Source organism: Triturus cristatus, chromosome 3_2 (assembly GCF_964204655.1).
Source record: "Triturus cristatus chromosome 3_2, aTriCri1.1, whole genome shotgun sequence".
Classification (NCBI taxonomy): Eukaryota; Metazoa; Chordata; class Amphibia; order Caudata; family Salamandridae; genus Triturus; species Triturus cristatus.
This window is the reverse complement of record NC_140584.1, coordinates 681,566,659-681,585,673: the sequence shown is the minus strand read 5'-3', so window position 1 is coordinate 681,585,673 and position 19,015 is coordinate 681,566,659. Positions and strand designations below refer to the sequence as shown.

General features: G+C 46.2%; 1 protein-coding gene across 1 annotated transcript in view; it reads right to left on the bottom strand.

The window, feature by feature from the left end:
- Positions 1-19,015, bottom strand: part of DUSP19 (dual specificity phosphatase 19) — a 91,505-nt gene that overhangs the window by 63,747 nt on the left and 8,743 nt on the right. The gene's annotated exons all lie outside the window — the stretch shown is intronic.

Sequence of the window (19,015 nt, the reverse complement as noted above, 5' to 3'; positions counted from 1 at the left end):
TATTCAAAAAACGAAAGATGGGCAGTAGGATTACTTACTGAACCAAACAAGGGGAAAGGAAAGGGGAGAGAAGGTTGCTATGATGGAACGTGCGGAAAAAATAAAGTGCTCTAGTGTAGAAGCGGTGAAAAAGAATTTCAGGATGTGTAAGAGGGGAAACTTCTAGACATTTATATGCTGGACTGATAGACAAATCTCAGTCTTCGATAGCCTGGCCACTTTTAAACAATAAAGGTTCCTTTATATTTAATTTCAAATACACATATGTATCCTTGTGGCATGTTAGATTCAGGGCTTGTGATCCAGGCTGGTTGTGTGGGCGTCGACATTTCGACCAGACTTGGGGCTCAGAGGGCGATTTGGGACCTCGACCCGCGGGTCTTCCTCAGGACTGTGTGGGGCAACCTTGCTAGGAGTGATGTCCGTGTTGCACACCCACAGGGTCTTGCGGGTCGGGGGGATTCCTCACTGTCTAATTAAACACGGTGTGCGTACTCATCCGTTAATCAATGGTAGCACACCCATGCAACTGGTGCGGACCGAGGACGCCGTTTTGTGAAATCCGAAACTCCAGCATTTACTGCCTTGAAATCAAGCGGGTAGGCTACCATTGATTAACGGATGAGTACGCACACCGTGTTTAATTAGACGGTGAGGAATCCCCCGCGCCCCGCAAGACCCTGCGGGTGTGCAACACGGACATCAAAACTAGCAAGGTTGCCCCACACAGTCCTGAGGAAGACCCACAGGCCAAGGCCCAAAAATCGCCCTCTGAGCCCCAAGTCGGGTCGAAACGTCAACGCCCACACAACTAGCCTGGATCACAAGCCCCGAATCTAACGTGCCACAAGGATACATATGTGTATTTGAAATTAAATATAAAGGAACCTTAATTGTTTAAATGTGGCCAGGCGATCAAAGACTGAGATTTGCCGATCAGTCCAGCATATAAATGTCTAGAGGTTTCCCCTAATACACTTCCTGAAATTCTTTTTCAACGCTTCTACACTAGAGCACTTTATTTTTTCCACATGTTCTATCGGAGCAACCTTCTCTCCCCTCGTTTGGTTCAGTAAGTAATTCTACTGCCCATCTTTCGTTTTTTGAATAAATCCTCGATCAAATTTCCCTTGGTTGTTACATTTCAGTCTATCTTATTGTATTTATTACTGCGAGCTAACATTGTGCATGCTCAAGAAATTGTTTTCTAACAATAAGTGCAGATTTGATACATATTGTTTCAAAGAATAGGTCTAGGACCATTGTCTTTTGTACCACATTGAACCCAGGCCCACGACCAACATTGGGTAACCCCATTTTGGTAATGGCTATATGCATTTGTAGTCACATAGGAAATAGTGAAAAACAATTATCTCAACATAAAATTATCCTAAAACACATAGGTACTTGAGAAATGCAGCTGTAACAGGAAGATTTCAGACCACGTGCTATTTATCATTATCAGTTGATTGGTTTCCTTTCTTTCTCCCAATGTCCAGTTACACTTTAAACAAACTATTATTCACTGGCAATGACAACACTATGGGGAGATTGTAGTATTTATAACTAAATTTATGAGAACATCTGTGCAGCGTCAGCTCCGGTACCGGTTCTCAGGCCCTGGTGATAGTTTACAAGACGAAGTGAGCGAGAAACGCTTTCCTTTAGTGATCTTTGAATGGGAAGGAAAACATTCTGCAGTTGAAGCCTTTCCTTGGGCACTTAATTCAACAACCCTTTCCATTAACCCAGCTGAGCTCAGCTAAACATGTTTATCCCAGGCATAAGTTAGTTAGTGTAAAGGATAAAGATGAGAGAGAAAGAGCAATCTAAAAGGAGAAAATAGCTGATCTTTGTAGGACTAAAAGAACGGAGCATTGCACCTAAAATGGTCTCCTTTGGTTGCCGGCACTCAAAACTCCAATGGAGCAGTAGAGCAGCTGTGAATGTTGCAGAATTTGAACCAAAATGGCAAAAGAGTGAGAAGAAAATAAAGATAAGGTGCAGGGGGTGGGTTTGTGGCTGTGGGCAACTCCTAAATTATACACCCCAAAAATAACACCTGAACAACACACCCAAGGGTGGATGAATCAGAGGCAGTGGTAAAACTCAGTTTCATGAGACAATATGTTCCGGAGAAAAGGCACCATACAGCATTTCAAAACAGACTTTATTAAGTGAGGACAGAATCAATAATATAGATATGCCTAATCAAGTGAAGTATGTTTTCTGTTTGGAATTCTCTTTCCTGCTGATCTTTTAGCAACAGGCGATTCATCCTCACTATTCTCTCAAACGATTTCAACTACTTCTTGTTCTTCCTTTATTGATTGACCTTCCATTCTCCCAGTGTTTTCTCTTTTAAGTTCTTTTCACTGTCCTAGGTGATACAATTCTTGCATTCTCCCTAGTGACTATTGCTCAGACTTCTTCACTCACCAAAAAACATGTGATACAATCAGTATCAGCAACTTGACTCAATGCGAACAGCTTTCTTGCACTGAACGTTATCGAGACATTTTCAGTTGGAGCTTTTCATTAGTTGGCTTAGAGATTATTTCTTCCTGCTGCTGCTCATGGCTTTGCAACAGTTCTTCAATCTGATCTTCAATTTGAAACTGGCCACTGGTCCCTTTACCAGGATCTTCACCTTCATCAGCAGCAACTTCACCATTTTCGAAGTTGTCTTTATGTTCCTCTGGATCAACACTGCAAACCTGAGCTTGACTCTGTGAATTAGTGTTTGTTGTCACCACTTCTTCATCTGCATATTCACTCTTCTCGTGTGAGTGGCGTGGATCCACTGTGGGACTACGGCATACATCACAGCAGTGTTCGTCACAAGCCCAACTTGATAGGGTCCTTTTCAATGCAACTCAAGCAGTTCTTGCTGACAAGCTTCTTTAACAGGAATCAGTCACCTGGCTGCAGGGGATGGCATTGAATTTCTTTTGATGGTAATGTCAACCCTCACATTATTCAAATACAATGTAATCAGTTATTGACACTAGTGTTGCTGAAGGTATATAGGCAAACCTCATAGCTCTGCCCATTAACACTTCATTGGGTGAGCGAGTCATTTTGTCTAGGGTGACTGTACGGCTTATGAGAGCAAGTGGAAGAGCTTCGGGCCATTGCAAACTGGTGGATACACAAACTTAAGCCAACCTATTTTCTATAGTGTCATTCTTCTTCTCTACAATGCTAGCTGATGGAGGACGATAACTACAATGAAACGTCTGATCATTTTGGAGAGCTGTACAAAGAAATTTGACAATTTAATTTCTCAATGAAGTCAATAAAGGTTGGAAGCCCAAACTGCAGAATCAATTTCTTCATCAAAATGTTGGCAACTGTCAGATTATCGGGAAGAGTAGGTCTAGATCCATTTAGAAAACAAGCACACAACCACGAGAACATACTTACAGCCACTACAAACTGGCATATCAATGAAGCCTGCTTGAAGCCTTGTAAACAGGCACTCTAGTTTGCCGATATGATTAATAGTCACAATAGTTCTCTTTCTCAGATTACTTCTTTGACAAATAACACACCTTTAACACAAATTTTCTGTACATAATTCTGTGACATTCACACAGTCATGTTCTGGTTCATCATCATTGCTGTTTGAAACAGGTAGCAGCATTGAAGGATTTCATATGATAGCACCTTCTGATTGCGATATTTTCTGCTGCCAGTATGATTTGCTCATACCCTGTAAGGCGGTACTTTGTAATGTGCTGATTCTGGTCCAGTACATTGATGCCCTGCTTGTGCCATCAAAGACAAAGGAGTCTTGTGAATTTGATACAGTTCCACTTCTGAATTCTCTTGCTGACACCTACAAAGATGCAGTAGTGTAAAAAAGAAGTGATCTTACATGGTCATCACAAGGACCAATGAAAGTCTCAAACAAAGATTTTTCTGCAATTTTGAAGATGAATCTTACATGCACCTAGAGGGATATGAGGATGTTGCTGGGAATAGTTGGCTACTCTTGTCATTGGATTCCAAACTTTTCCCTGACTGCGAAGCCTTAATGAGGCTAACTGACAATGATATCAAGGATCGGTACCATGTGATGACAAATGTATGAAGGCCTCCCGGGAATGGAGAGAGAATTTGTATTGTGCACCTGAGCTCGGAATGCGTGATTAAGAGAAGGAATTCTTTCTTTTCTGTTAGGAGAAGAGAGGGGTCTATTTACCTGCCCTTTCCCAAATACATGGGGTAGTTATGAGACCTGTCACATAGTTCGCTGCTGTGTTAGATCCTGTATCTGTAGCTCTTCCTGGTTGCCTAGAGGGGGTTGCATCTGTTTGCATTGCAATTGAACAAAGTGAAGGGATTGTAATGGGACATACTCAAATTATGTTTGTTCCTCATTCAGTGAAAATTTTCTTGACTCAAACCATAACAGGAGTTACAAGGCAACTGTAAATTCACCAAATATTTCTTAAAGATCTGACTAAAAATTGAGGGACTTTAAGTATACCCCTGTGGGATTCAACACCAAATGAGAAACTTATATTTGGGAACCGAAATTCAAAAAGATATTGTCTATCCTCATGTAGAGAAATGGAAAAAAACGCTCGGCATAAGTCAATGACGGTATTCCATTCTGCATCTGCAGGGTTCTGAAACAATATTACAGCAGGATTTGGTTCTACCAGACAACAAGGGATCACAATTTGATTTACTTTTCTCAGGTTCTGCACTATTCTCCATTTACCCCCTCAGTTTTTCAATGCCCATCACCAGAGACTTCCAAAGACTGACAAGCACTAATTTAAGAATACCTTGTTCTGTCATTAGGTCTCGCCTAGGCAGCGCGCATGCAGTGCTCTAGGATAGCCTTTAGCCATCGGTCTTCACTTTTCAAGCACTGTACTCGTGCTTGTGGCAGCATCCACCTTGCGGGAGCAAGCAGAGGCGCGCCACAAGCACGAGTGCAGTGCTTGAAAAGTGAAGACTTCTCTCCCTAGCGCGCGCGCACCACTCACGGGCTCACCTCATGCTCCCCTCTCTCTCACAACCTCTTCACGTGGCCACTCCCCTTCCTGTATGCGACGCTCGCCAGGGCCGCGCTTGTTTAACCTCCCTCCTATTTTGTTTCCGTTTTTTGTTTCCTATCTGCTTCCCCTGATCCACTCCTTCGCTTCGTTTCAATCTCTCACTCACTTCCTGTTATTCCTTTTCAATGTTCCGATGACCTCTCTTTACGTTTCCTTCCAAAACTCCCCCTCTGCTTCCATTCTGACGTCACCACTTCTCCAGCACCTTCATCAATATTCTGCTTCTCTCCCTGCTGCCCTTTCATTCCTTCTCTTCCATGACACCTCTTCTATTTCTTCTCTCACACTGCCCCTCCCTTCCATCTCTTTTCTTTTTCTACCCTACCTGATCTCTCAGACGTTTAATCTCCCACTCATTCCCTTCACCTCTGTCACAGCTCCTTCTTTACCTCCCCCTTCCTTTCCTCGCTTCAGCCACCTCAACCCCCAGTTAGCCTCGTGGGTTGCTGATCACGTGTCGCAGCGCGGCTAGTGCAGCGGTGCGCGATGGGGGGAGGCTTCCTCCCCTGCAGAAAGGCGCAAACTAGCAGCGACGGGTCATAACTCCTGCTCCTTGAGCCATAACCAACCCAGGGAAGGGAAGCGCTAGAGGACGCTAGAGGACTGCTGATGGGCACTCCTCAGCCACTGAGCACACCTGCACGTGAGCATCTGGGCGCACCCAGAAATGCGTCGTCAGCACAATAGGCTTTCCAAAAAAAGCCTCCTATAGAATCGGAATAATTAGTTGACTTGGTTAAGCAGTGAATTACACACACCTGTGGAAGTAAAGATGCTTACTTCATTCTATTGGCCAATTGTCAGTTTGGTGATAGGAACAGAACCAGCTTGAATAGAAAATTTATTTTTCAGCACCACACAAGGGTCAGTTACACACACTGGGTCAACAACCATAGAGTCTTACTTCTTGTTCTATTTACGGGTCATCAGGCATCCGTAAATATTTTTTTGACTAGTTCCCTTCGCTGGTATCCAATGGTCAGCTTCAGTATTTGGACCAGTTACTTTCACTGGTCCCCTATGATCAGTGGCAGTATTTGCCCAGTTTCTTTCATTGGTCTCCTATGGCCAGCTGCAGTATTTGGACCAGTTACTTTCACCGGCCTTCTGTGGTCAGAAACAGTATTTGGACCAGTTCATTCCACTGTTCTCCTATGGCCAGCAGCAGTATTTGGACCAGTTCCTTTCATTGGTCCCTTATGGTCAGAGGCAGAATTTGGATCAGGTCTCTTCACTGGTCTCTTATGGCCAGCAGCCGTATTTGGACTAGTTCCTTTCACTGTTTTCCAATAGTCAGCAGTAGACTTCTGTGATCCTTCATTTATACATCCTCTTCTCCAACCTTTGTCCAACGATTCATCCAGATGCCACCCTGTTCCTCACCCATGGGTTTGCTTTATTCTCTTGGGGTTTCCAAATGGAGGGATTAAATACCTGTCTGGCAGCCAAAACAACTCTTTTCTTGTATGGAAAATGTTGTGCTACCTACGAGATGGTGGTCCCTCGAATCCTTTGTTCTACTCCCTCACCTCTCTGCTTCCTTTCTTCTACTCACTCAACTCTCTACTTCCTTTCCTCTCACTCTTCACCTCTCTGCTTCCTATCTTCTACTTCCTCGCCTTGCTGCTTCCTTTCTTCTACTCCCTCGCTTCTCTGCTTCCTTTCTTCATCTACTCCCTCGACTCTTTGCTTCCTTTCCTTTCACTCCTCGCCTCTCTGCTTCCTTTCTTTTACTCCCTTGCCTCCCTGCTTACTTTCTTCTACTCCCTCGTCTGCTTTCATTCCTTGACTACCTGCTTCCTTTTTTCTACCACCTCACATCTCTGCTTCCTTTCTTCTCACTCCTCCTCTCTCTCCTTCCTTTCTTCCTTCTACTCCCTCGCCTCTGCTTCCTTTCTTCTACTCCCTCGCCTCTCTGCTTTGTTTCCTCCCACTCCTCGCCACTCTACTTCTTTTCTTCTACACCCTCGCCTATCTGCTTCCTTTCCTCTCACCTCTCTGCTTTCTTTCCTCACTCCTTGCCTCTTTGCTTCTTTTCTTCAACACCCTTGCTTCTCTGCTTCTTTCTTCTACTCCCTCGCTACTTCCTTTCTTCTATTACCATACCTCTCTACATCCTTTCCTCTCACTCCTCGCCACTCTGCTTCCTTTCCTCTCACTCCTTGGCTCTCTGCATCTTTTTCCTCTTACTCCTTGGCCTCCTGCTTCCTTTCTTTTACTTCATCACCTCTGTGCTTCCTCTCCTCTCACTTCTCGCCTCTCTGCTTCTTTTCTTCAACACCGTCGCATCTCTGATTCTTTCTTCTACTCCCTCGCTGCTTCATTTAATATATTACCATACCTCTCTACATCCTTTCCTCTTACTCCTCGCCTCTCTGCTTCATTTTCTCTCAATCCTTGGCTCTCTGCCTCTTTTTCCTCTCACTCTGTGCCCCCCTGCTTCCTTTCTTCTACTCCCTCGCTGCTTCCTTTCTTCTACTCTCTCACCTCTCTGTTTCTTTTCTTCTCACTCCTCGACTCTCTCCTTCCTTTCGTCAACTTCCTCACCTGCTTCCTTTCTTCCCCCTCCTCTCCTCTCGGTTTCCTTTCCTCTCACACCTCAACTCTCTGCTTCTTTTTCCACAACCTCCCAGTCCTCCTGCTTTCTTCTAACCCTCAGCCTCTCCACTGCTTTTCTTTGAACCCCTTGGCCCTCTCCTCCTTTTTTCTGCCCCTCGGCTCTCTGCTGAAGGTCAGCAAGAGAAAAAAAGCGACCGATCAGAATTGCAGAGGTGCTTCTAGGAGTGAGTCATAGCATAATAAACTGAGCGCAACCCATTGCCAGTTTTCCATACTACATACAGCCCCGGGATAGTGGGAGTGCATGTTGTGGGCAGGGCACAAGTCCTAAAACAAGCATTGGCATAGCCAATAGGTCTCACCTTTGGGACCTTATACGTGTTTAGCCATGCAACAGTTGATGTTGTTGCACCAAGGATATTGTGCTGAATAACTAAACACTTATAAGGTCTCAAAGGTGAGACTTATTGGCTATGCCAATGCTTGTTTTTTCTAGGACTGTCTTTATTCCTTCTTCTGCTTCTTTTGAAAGTCTGTATTGCCTAGTTCTAGGAAAAACTGCATTGGGTTTGACCTTAACTTTGACGGGTTTTGAAAAAGAAGAAAAAAAAAAAACTTTGACTGGTTATGCACTTTGTATTGATCCTATCTATTTACCGGTGAAATCCCACATCTCTTATTTGACAATACATCTTAAATACAGAGGCAGGTCCTCTTCTGTAAGAACTGGGAACAACTGAATTCTTCGGTCTTGTGAATCTCTTTCTCTCTCCCCTTGAAAACACAGATCAAAAAGACAGAGCCATCAGATTGTGGTACACCCAAAACCCCACAGATTAAGAGCCATCTGTGAACAAGATGAGAAAAGACACAGGGGTCCATTATAAAATGTTGTTACTCAACTGATAACGCTTTGATCTACCCACAGGAAAGTAAATTGCCACAGTACAACCATCTAAAAAGCCTTCGATAAAAGTAAGACACTCTTCAAAGCTGCCAAGCATTGTTTTACCCCCTTTCAGATCACATATACTCCATTTGACCATACACTTCATCATAGACAAGATAAATAAAATCAGACACGATCTTGAAAATACCAAACAAAATGAAAACAGTTTTCCTCATCCCCGGTATCCACAGATGATTCACCCTCAAGCCACTCTCTACCACAGGCCTAGCAGACATCCTCAACACTCTCAAGGTCTTCACATTTGAAGATATTGTCCTTCCTCATTGTGAAATCTCACTGATGATGCTCTCAAACCCGGTCGCAACATCATCAATCCCTCACTCATACAAACCTCCTTTTACTAAAGCACATAAAACTGATCTCTTCTGTGAGAGGGCAGGGAGTTGGCTATTTCCCCCTCATGGTTGCAAGCATGACTGTTTAACTTTCTTTTAGCAATACTCACCTTTCCTTGTCTACTGCACATCATTTGTGAAGTGACCCTGAATTCAGCTCTCAGACAGCAGTATGCACACTCTTATGCTCTGCCTACATTCCTCACTCCAGGTTCAGGACAAGTGTTTAACATGCTCTGGCAAGGTTGGGCTGGTCTTTAAATGGTCTGTGCAGTACATTCAGCCAAGGGTTCCGTTTTGCATTGTTGATGTTCAAAGGTACATCAACATATTTTTTATTAATTATTAAAATAATTTTGTAGCTAACATAGCTCCATTGAGCAAATACCACTTTGTATGTTGATTTGACTCCAAAAAGTTGTTTAAATGTGACTTGCCACTGTTTTTCTGACATTTCTACGGTAGAAGGATACATTGTATACACCTTCACTCATTTCTCCCATAAACATCCTTATACATAGAACAGCTCACATTACTATATGGTCAGTTAGTTCCTCTGAAGTTGAACATTGGCTCTTTCAGATGTTAACCTCGAGCCCTCTTACCAGTCTAGTCAGATCAGGAACTCAAATTATCTTTTTCAGGAAATCTATCTTTTGATGAAGGACAACATAGTCAGTTTAAGTGCACATAACAAAACACATTCAAAGAGGTAACACAGTCATCACCGTAAGGAGTCATCTTTAATTAGGGAATTAAAACGTTCATACAGGTGAAGGCATCATTGATTGCTAAAATCAGAATCTACTTCAGAGAATTTGTCTGTGTGTGAAAAGGCTACAGTCACGGTTGCAAGAGACGTAACCTGGGCTAGGGGAGGCGAAGCTCGAAAGGGTGCGACCAGGATTGGTCACCCCAGAGCAAGCACGAACCCCCACCCTATCTGGGCGCGAGCGGACGAGGCGAGGGGGGGTGATAAATAGGGGGGCAACAGGCCCAGGCAGGCACAAACCCCACCTCCTCGCAGCTGAAGAAGAAGGAATAAGGAAGGAGAAGGAATCGCTAAAGCAACTGACCTACCGAGAGCCGGGGAGTGAAGCGACTGCCTCTGGGACTGATCCGAATTCAGGCACCGAGACTCTGCTGCTTTTTCCCTCTCCGATCTGCAGTGTGGAGGAGGGGCACGCCCAGCGGCAAGGCGAGCCTCCTCCTTAAAGTCACGCGGCCCCCTTTCTTTACTCGACCCAGCCCCAGAGGGCACTGAAAAGCGGGAGCCCACCCCGCATTTCAGTGCCTTGTTCGAAGCGCCGCACCACAAGCGGCGCCCCCGGAAGTCAGGCAAGTTGCCTGGTGTGAGGCAGGGCCAGGTCAAGGAAGTTGACGGACAGCCAAACACAGCGGGGCTTGAGGCGAGGCAGCGTTGTAACTGAAAGAGAGCGGGAGCCTACCCAGTCTCCAAGAGGAGCAGAGCCTGTGGCCTGAGGAAACTAAGAGGAGCAGCAGCGCGCAGACCGGAAGTCAGGCGTTGTGTGCCTGAACGTGGGCACCGAGAAGAGCCCCGCATGCCAGTCAGAGGGAGACAGAGCTCCACCGATTGCCCCGGTGCTGCTGGCAGAAGCGGACGGCAGGCAGAGGTTGCCTGATCCTAAGCGTGGCTCCCATAAGGCTGAAGGGAGCCCCACGTGCAGGCCACGGAGACGTCCAAGGAGATACCCGGTGAGTGGTGGCCTGCCGAGGCACATTGTCAGTGCCTAGAGACTCTGCGCATTGGAAGCCTGGTGAGTGGGGCTCCACGAGGCACGCTGTTAGTGCCGATTTCTGAAGAGACTGGCCCCGGTGAGGGGGGCTGGAATTGTGCATTGTGGGTGTCGTGCGAGTGCACCAGGAGGAGCCCAGGGAACAGGGCTCAGGAGGCACTGTTAGTGCCAGTGTTTTCCCTGCCAACACAGCTGCACCGCGTCTCTGGCCGCCACATGAGATCGGGAAAAAAGGCACAAGCAGGGCCTAGACCATTGTTCTTTGCTCTGGTGAGCCAAGAAAAGGTGCAAACAGCACTTGGGACATTGACTTCTGTTCTGGGGTAACAAGGCTTACTGGCTCTGTGGAACAAGTACCAGAGCCCTGTAAGGAAGACGGTAGTGGCCTACAGCAGGAGCAGGCAAACCCCTCGGGAACCAGTGGCACAGACAAGGCAAAAAGTAGGCCATTAGAAACAAAAGCGGCAAAATTTGGGTGCAATCTGCGGCTGGGGGGACAACCATTGAAAAGCACCAGTAAGTCACCAGTGCACACAGGTTTTGTGGGATGGCTAGCAAGCGGGGGCAAGCTGGGAGGAAGACACGGCTAACAGCACACTTCAGGGAGGACCAGAAGCAGCCAGAGGCCAATGAGAGGAATCAGAAGAGGCGCAGAGGGGGCAGAGGACCCGATCGGGACGACGACTTGCAGGCAATGTTGGAGACAGCCAGGGCACTGGTGGCCCTGAAGGAAGCTGCGTGGATGGACCAACATATCCAGGACGAGGCTCATGGAAAGAAGCCACGACGGGCAGCACCGACAGCACCGCCTCCCAGGAAACGCAGGGGTGGGGGGAATGCAGCCAAAATGGAGGCCCCCGGAGCCAGCAAGACGGGTACAAAAAACACCTGGGCCAAGGGGGGAAGAAGCAACCACAGGCCAGCAGCAGGAGGGTCGCAACCCCGGACATGGTGTCCAGCTTAGAGACTGAAGGGAGCAGCGATGACTAGGGGTCTGTAGCCAGCACAGCGGCCTCTCAGTAGACACGCGGAGGGCGATCCGGCCCGATCAGCAAGGAGAGGGGAAAGCATTGCGCACAAAGTGTTAAAACAGGGCGCGGCAGGATAATCCAACAGAGGGGAGACCAGGGCACAGCTTTAGCATAGTCAAGCAAATGGAAGCGAGCAATGTGGCAATGCAGGGGCCGTGGTCCATGCCTCCCCCGTGGCAGACAGGGTTAAGCCGGGGGCGACATGAGTTCCAAGGGGAATCATGGCGACCAGGTGCGGCTCACCCGGCGGGATGGATGCCTTGGTGGCAGTGGCCAGGGATAGGAGCCCCTTTCAAAGGAAGCCTCCAGTGGGGCACGGAGGGGTAGCGGAACGGGGTAGCCAAAAGCTGGCCCAGAAGACCGACCAAGGGGTTGGCAAGAAAAGGGCCACAGGCAAGGAGAAGGGGGGCGCCAGCTAGACTAAACATAATAAGGAGGCAGGACCCGGGTGACCACTAAGCAGGGGACAGTGGCACCCGGGGTTAGGGGCCCAAGCGGGACTGGGGAGGGCCTGGACCAGAGAGGGAAACCGGCCAGCGAGTATCTGCGCACGTACCCAAGTGACCCCCCCACAACCACAAAACTGTTCGGGCTGGCCAATCTCATCCCACTAACAGTGAAAGAGAGAACATGGAGGAAGGAGTTCATAGACATTTTCTCACTGCTGAAAGTGCGGCAGGCAGGTTTAGATTTAGTGGCGCAAGACAAAAAGGACGATGACAGGAGGGACTGCCGCAAGCCCAGAGTAGAAAGATCAATAGAAAATTGGCTGACAGCCTTCAGAACATTGACATGTGTTTTCATTGAGAAATTTCCCCAAAACGTAGCAGCACTCACAAGAGCAAAAAGTGCACGAGGCGCAGCAGCAGTATAAGGGCGATGCATGGCTGAGATACGATGAGGCTTTCAGAGAGAAGATACAGGCGTGGCCGATAATGGGATGGGATTGCCAGGACATGGAAGGGTTCACGACACACATGGTGGCAGTCAGGAAAGGCGTCAGCAGCAAAGAGAGCAATTTTCATCCTTACGGGGATAAGGGCGAAGATGAGGGGCAGGGACAAGGGTTCAAAGGGAAGAACCAAGGCAGTAACAAATCAGGGAAAATATGCTGGAGGTGTGAAAAAGACGATTGTAAATGGGGGGGCGTCATGCAGGTTTCAGCTAAACCTGGGCGGTGAACTCCCGCTCCGCTTGCGGAGTTTTCCGCACTTTGCGTTACACGGAGCTCGCGGAGCTCCGCAAAACTCCACTTCATGCAGCAGAGCAGAGTTGTTTTCCTCGTTCGCGTTCACCAACGTCAAGTTGGCGAGAGCGAGCGAGGAAAATCCAACTCCCGGCGAGATTTTTCCTCGTTCGCAAATGGCAACATCAAGTTGGTGAGCGCGAGCGTGGAAAATAAGCCTCCCAGCGAGATTTCTCAACTTGGGGGGGGGGGGGTCAAGTTTTTCATTGAGAGTGGTCGCGTATGTTTGCGACCGCTCGCGTTGAGAAACTGCCCATTCGCGTTGAGAAAGCTGCTGCTCGAGTAAAAATCTACTCGAGCAGCAGAAAGGAAAGCAGCGCTTGCTTGCGCTGTGCATGGTGCCGTTCGCGATGATTGCACAGTGCAGACAAGCATCTGGCACTGAAAATCACAGAGAACGTCATTTTTCTGCCGCACTACGCCGCTTGCTGAGCTTGGCGTGGTGGAGTTTTTTTACCACTTCGCGGAGTTTTGAGTAGTGCAACTCTGCGAACTCCGCCTAGGATTAGTTTCAGCACGCTTGTGGGGAATCACCCAGGAGCAGGGGCTCACAAAGAAAAAACAGGCACAAAGGAGTGAGGTACAGGCTCCCCCCAGACGGGGCAGCGGGGACAGGGGTAGGTGGACGTGAGGTAAAGGGGGGAGCTCCCTCGGTCGTGAAACCGTAGGCAGCATGGCCGAAGGAAGACAAGAAAGGTAGAAAAAAAGATAATTACTAAAAGGTAGAGGGAAGGCTCACACAGTGTCCTTGGGATGCCTCACGGCAGGGGCACTGAGGGAGCCAAGGGCGGCCTACCGCCATGGAAAGAGTAGATGTGATGCTCTTGCAGGACCCTTGGGATGCCTCACGGCAGGAGTACGGAGGGAGCAAAAATGGAAGGACTCAGCCTCAGGATAGATAGAGTAGATGCTCAAACAAGGTCCTTGGGATGCCACACGGCTGGGACCCCGGGGAGCAGGGTGGGCACACGAAAGGGCAGGGCAAGCGGGACAGCACTTGCAGCCCGGGCAGCTCCCAAATTGGTAGCAAGTTGAAGCCTTGACCCGGGAAACAGAGGCCCAGACTGGTGGCCCCTCCCGTCCCTGGAACTTGAGGAGGCTGGGTCCACGCAGCAACCAAAATAATGGCAAAGACAAGGAAGTATAATCACATGAATAGTAATAGAGAAATGGGATAACCATGATTTTGCAAATGTATAAACATGTTATGTTGAATAAACTGCGACCTTTTCCGGCACCAAAGAGCATGGTCAGTTGTTTGATTTGATGGACATAAGGGATGCAGTTGTTTGAAGCAAGGGGGGGGGGGGGACAACTCGCCTCCTGGAAGGGGTAATGGTAGTTTCTAATTTGTATTACTGTAACCTCCGTGAGGGGGTTCCTACAGAACGAAAATGGCATAACTTGGTAAGGAGGGTTGTAACAAGGAAACGTGCTTGGGCAGGTGGTACATTTACTGTACGGAGTGAGATACTCTGCAGCGAGCTGCATGAGCACCAACCAGATAACTGCACTCATCTTGCTAACCGAAAAATATATTTGTTTTAAGCCCTACATCATCAACATACTCACAAGGAGTGCTTAGATGGCTGTTTTGATTTGTTGGTGCCTTAATATGAAATGCACAATCACTAAATTCACCCTGGGCAAATTTCATGTCTCTGAACTTACTTCAGCTTCATTCCAGTGGCTCCTACAACAACACTTTCCTCTTTCTAACATACCTCAGCGATCCTACAACATCCTCTGTGACCCCCATGTACTCCAAATGCTCCATTACACTGACCAAGTTACATTTCTCCTCGCCCTCTTCTTTCAATATATAGTTTTTAATACCCCACTCTGAATAACTTTTTGATCGTCTCATCATACAAGAACTTTTTTTTAATTAATTTCTTCCATTGCTACTTTCTAGCTCTATGTATTCAGATCTTTAGATTAATAGAATATTAATTTCCAAATGTTGCTTCTACACTACAACTAAAAGGCATACATTTCTAGGAGTGTGCAGCTACAGCTGACACACAACTACTATACAAGCCCACTACCTCTGGTGGTTCTTGGAACCCTTGCGGCCGGGACACAACCAGGCGGCAGACTAAAGAAGTGTCAAAAATGAAAAAACAACAGGCCTATTCCATCTATACCCCAGAATCTGGAACAACATCCCGTATCCTATAGGAATGCCCCAATGCTGTTCCAAAATAGAAAAGAGTTGAAGACTCGCCACTTTGAAAAACACTACACCACTCTGCGTTAACCATCAGCACTGCCCCTTCTCGCACTACTTGCCGACAAGAAGCTTGCCTTTGACCATGTACAGCACTCCGCTCCATTACATGTATAATGAACTCAGCGCATCTCTTGGAAGTCTTCTCCAGGAGGTAATCTTGATTTGGGGATTAAAGCAAGATATAATGATTTTATTAAGTCATTGAATGAGTACAAAATCGTGTGTAGCGTTTCCAGAAAAACAATATTTCGATCCTGAAAATGACAAATAATGGCCAATACTTTAATGTGGTCATCCAGTAGGCCATGGCTTACGTAAGCTAGGTTCTTAATGCTATCAGGAGAGAGAAAATATTCTTAATGAGCACTGGTAATATACTCAGAAATATATACTACAATTCAAAGACTAGACTGCGGTCGAGAGAGGCATTTTATATACCTTGCATCAAGTTATCAGTGTAATAACCCGAACATTTAACAAAACTTTCCTCTCTGTATGCTATTCTCAAAACACGAACACTGACACAGACCAAACCCACAGCAGCCTCCAAAGGTGTTCTGTGGTGAGAGGTAAATTGGCTGGTTTACCTTTCGATAGAAAATGAGAATTACGAGCCACTGAACTCACATGTAAAGACTCTTCACATATGACAATTGCTGACGAAAGGATCTTCCTAAAGTCTATGAAGGTTGATTAAGTCATCACTTGGGGGGGAAGGGAGGGGGAAGGCAGATTGGGGATATGGGATAAGTAGAGCGTGGGAAAACGACAATCATCAACCCTGACCAAATATTAGCTCAAAAACTAAATGGTCCTATTTCACAGATATTTCAAATGCCATAAAAGATGGGGAAATAACTCGATAGGGCGGTAGCAGAAAAAGGGTGATGTGTAGCCCCTCTGTCTGTGCTGCAAGACTCCAAGGCTTACATGAGCCCTTGGGAAGTCAGCAAAGATGCTTCACAGGTGAAACTGCCATCACCAATGCGGAAAATAATCCAGCATTAGATAACCACAAACAGTACTGAGAATTGATTTGAAAAATGACATGGATCATATAAAATTAAGTTAGGAATTAATCATGCTGACATATTAACAAAAGAAGGTGCACTAAGTAGGTAGGAGGTAACACGACAAGACACGGGGTTTTGCAAACGATTCCGAGGCAGACATGAGCCGCTGCCTCACTTTCCTAAGCTTCCTGATCCCAGTAGAAATCTGTGGGGTGCTGGAAAACAAAGGGAACAAAGGTGAGAAGAGGACAATCTGGGGTTCTGGACTCGAGCTAACATGCAAACTTGACAGTTGCCAGCGAAATAGTCAATGCTTTGCCATTACTGATGCAAAGGTTCATTCGTGCAGCTTCCATGAAAAATAAGCAGTGAGAGCAGGATTCTTTTTAGAGGCATCTCAGCCAGACAGATTCACTGGACACGGCTTTCAAATATACCGGTTTATTATCGGGTGAGTTAAAAGCACAAGGAAAAGGAGAGTGCTACAGCAAAACAGTACACAGTGTAATATAGGCGCCTCACACCATCCAATCTCATCAACATACTTTTCTAAGTGGTGCTATCAGTTGCAATTATGTAACTACAATGAAAAATCAAAGGTATGGTGCACGGATGCAGGGAAACAATTAGTCACTCTTTATTGGCAGCCATTGAGCTCATCTATTTCCTTTGGATAGGTACAGGGGGCCATGTAAATCATAAAATTGTATGTGGGTCACTGCGAATAAAGAGAAAGATTTTGACCTCAGAGTTCTGAGAGACACCACAAAGAACTCAAGCTTCACTTCTGTTATCTATTTGATGTCACTCTGAACCGCCCAGTGAAAAACATCTCCATTACTCACAGTTTCCTGCCTAAAATTCTACATGTTAAAGGCTCTCTCCGAGTTACAGATTGAAGCATCAGGCAAGAGTCTACAATGAGTGAAGGGCCTCTATCCTGTATAAACCAAGGCAGAAGAGTCGGCGTACTATCAGAATTCTTCACTCCTAGGGGCAGAATATTCTAAATTAACTACAGAGAAACAGAAAGGCAATAATTTGAATGTTGGAGCAGAAGGCCGATAAAAACACTTATTGACCCTCTGCTACTTCATTGTCTTCGGTGAATCATTCATCATTCCAATGTTTGTATTCAAATTAGCACAGAGAATAGATTTCTGATATCGGTTCAGCCAATCATAAAGCTTCGAAGGCTTACATGAACTACTCTTGCATATTGTCCATGTGTAGTGAGAGGAAAGCAGAGGCAAGCTTAGAAGAGGGTCAGTGGACAAGATTGTTCCCTGATGAGGATGAGATCAGGATAACAGGTGCTTACAGCTGAACTGCGCACAGCTTGGCCGGTGCTACAAAGCGTTAATTTCCCTTCCCCTTGTTAGGTTCCTTCAGTTCAGGGTAACTTGAGGCAGGCAATTAACAGTAGTTCATGCCCGCACCAGGAGGCAATAACGCGACAATGGGTAAAAGCTGTAATTGTCTCTGCCAGTGTGAGCAGAATTAATGTAACCTCATCCAATTCTGGTCATAACTGAGATATGGACTCGTGTTGGGAGCTTTTTTTTCAGTGTTATTCCTGCACTACGTTGGCTTTACAACAGTACAGCACATAAGGGATTTATAACAGGGCGAAAGTCGGAAATGTATTTTATGTAGATTTAGCATGATTAATTGTGGGTGAGGAATAGATAGAAAGAAGCTAAAGTTTTAGATAGATAAGAGACCTAAGAGACCTGAGGAAACGTCTTCAGGGTGAACATTATGTCTGCAATGATATGGACTAATATTTGGGAAGTGTATTCATAGTCTTTGGTTTCAGCTCTTTGCTTACAAGTGAGGTGCGCAATTGATACAGTTACTCTTGGTCTTTGAACAGTGAATTATCCTCAAGAAAAATTCCTAGTCATCATAAAAAGTCTCGTATACTACATTCTGCACAGAGGTGCCAAATATGCAAGCCCAGGAGACAGGTGCGGGAGGCGGAAACACTGAGAGAATGAGTCAAAGATATCGCCATTACCATGGTTGGTCTGCTGTCAGTCCTCCGCTCTTCCTTTGGAGGGTTACTCTGCTCACCTGTGCTCTTTCAGAAAACATATTCAGTCCCTCTTATTAAAAGAATATTTCATAATAAAATGAGGGACTCACTACAAATCCATCTCAAGTGCACGGTTTAATATGAGCACGCAATGGAATCCATTCAGGGCCAACCTATGTTAGTGACTCGAGCTTCTTTTCTGTAACAATACACACAATACACCGCCCCCAACTATGTTTCACATTGTATCCTGCTACCGAGGAGCTCCGGTGTATCGAGAAAACAAGGCCACTGGCGCAGCTCTCTGTGACGTCACAGAGCCGAGAGAATACTTTGTATAATATCCTTCAGTACTACAGAGAACTAGAGAAAAGTCAGAGGACGTACACCTTGCAGGCAGCACATACAAGTACAAAAAAGCAAAACCCAGACCCCAAATTATTCCCATGAAAAATACGCAAGAATTATTTACATATCGGAAAGCTGATTAAAGAAACACAAAAGGGTGTGGCAGTTTGCAGAGAAAACCTCCTCCCAACACTGACCTATCCATTGCGGGTGAGGCAAGGGAGGCACACACTAGAACCGAAATCAGATCTTGCTTTATGCGCAAAGCCCAGTGGAGCTGTCCAAGGAGGGTTATAGGAGCAAGTGGGGCTCTGGACAATATGATACTGTCGTGACGTCTAAGCAGTTACATGCTAATAGTATAAATTCAGACACCATAAGCCATTAAAGTACCGTTGTGATGCCAATGA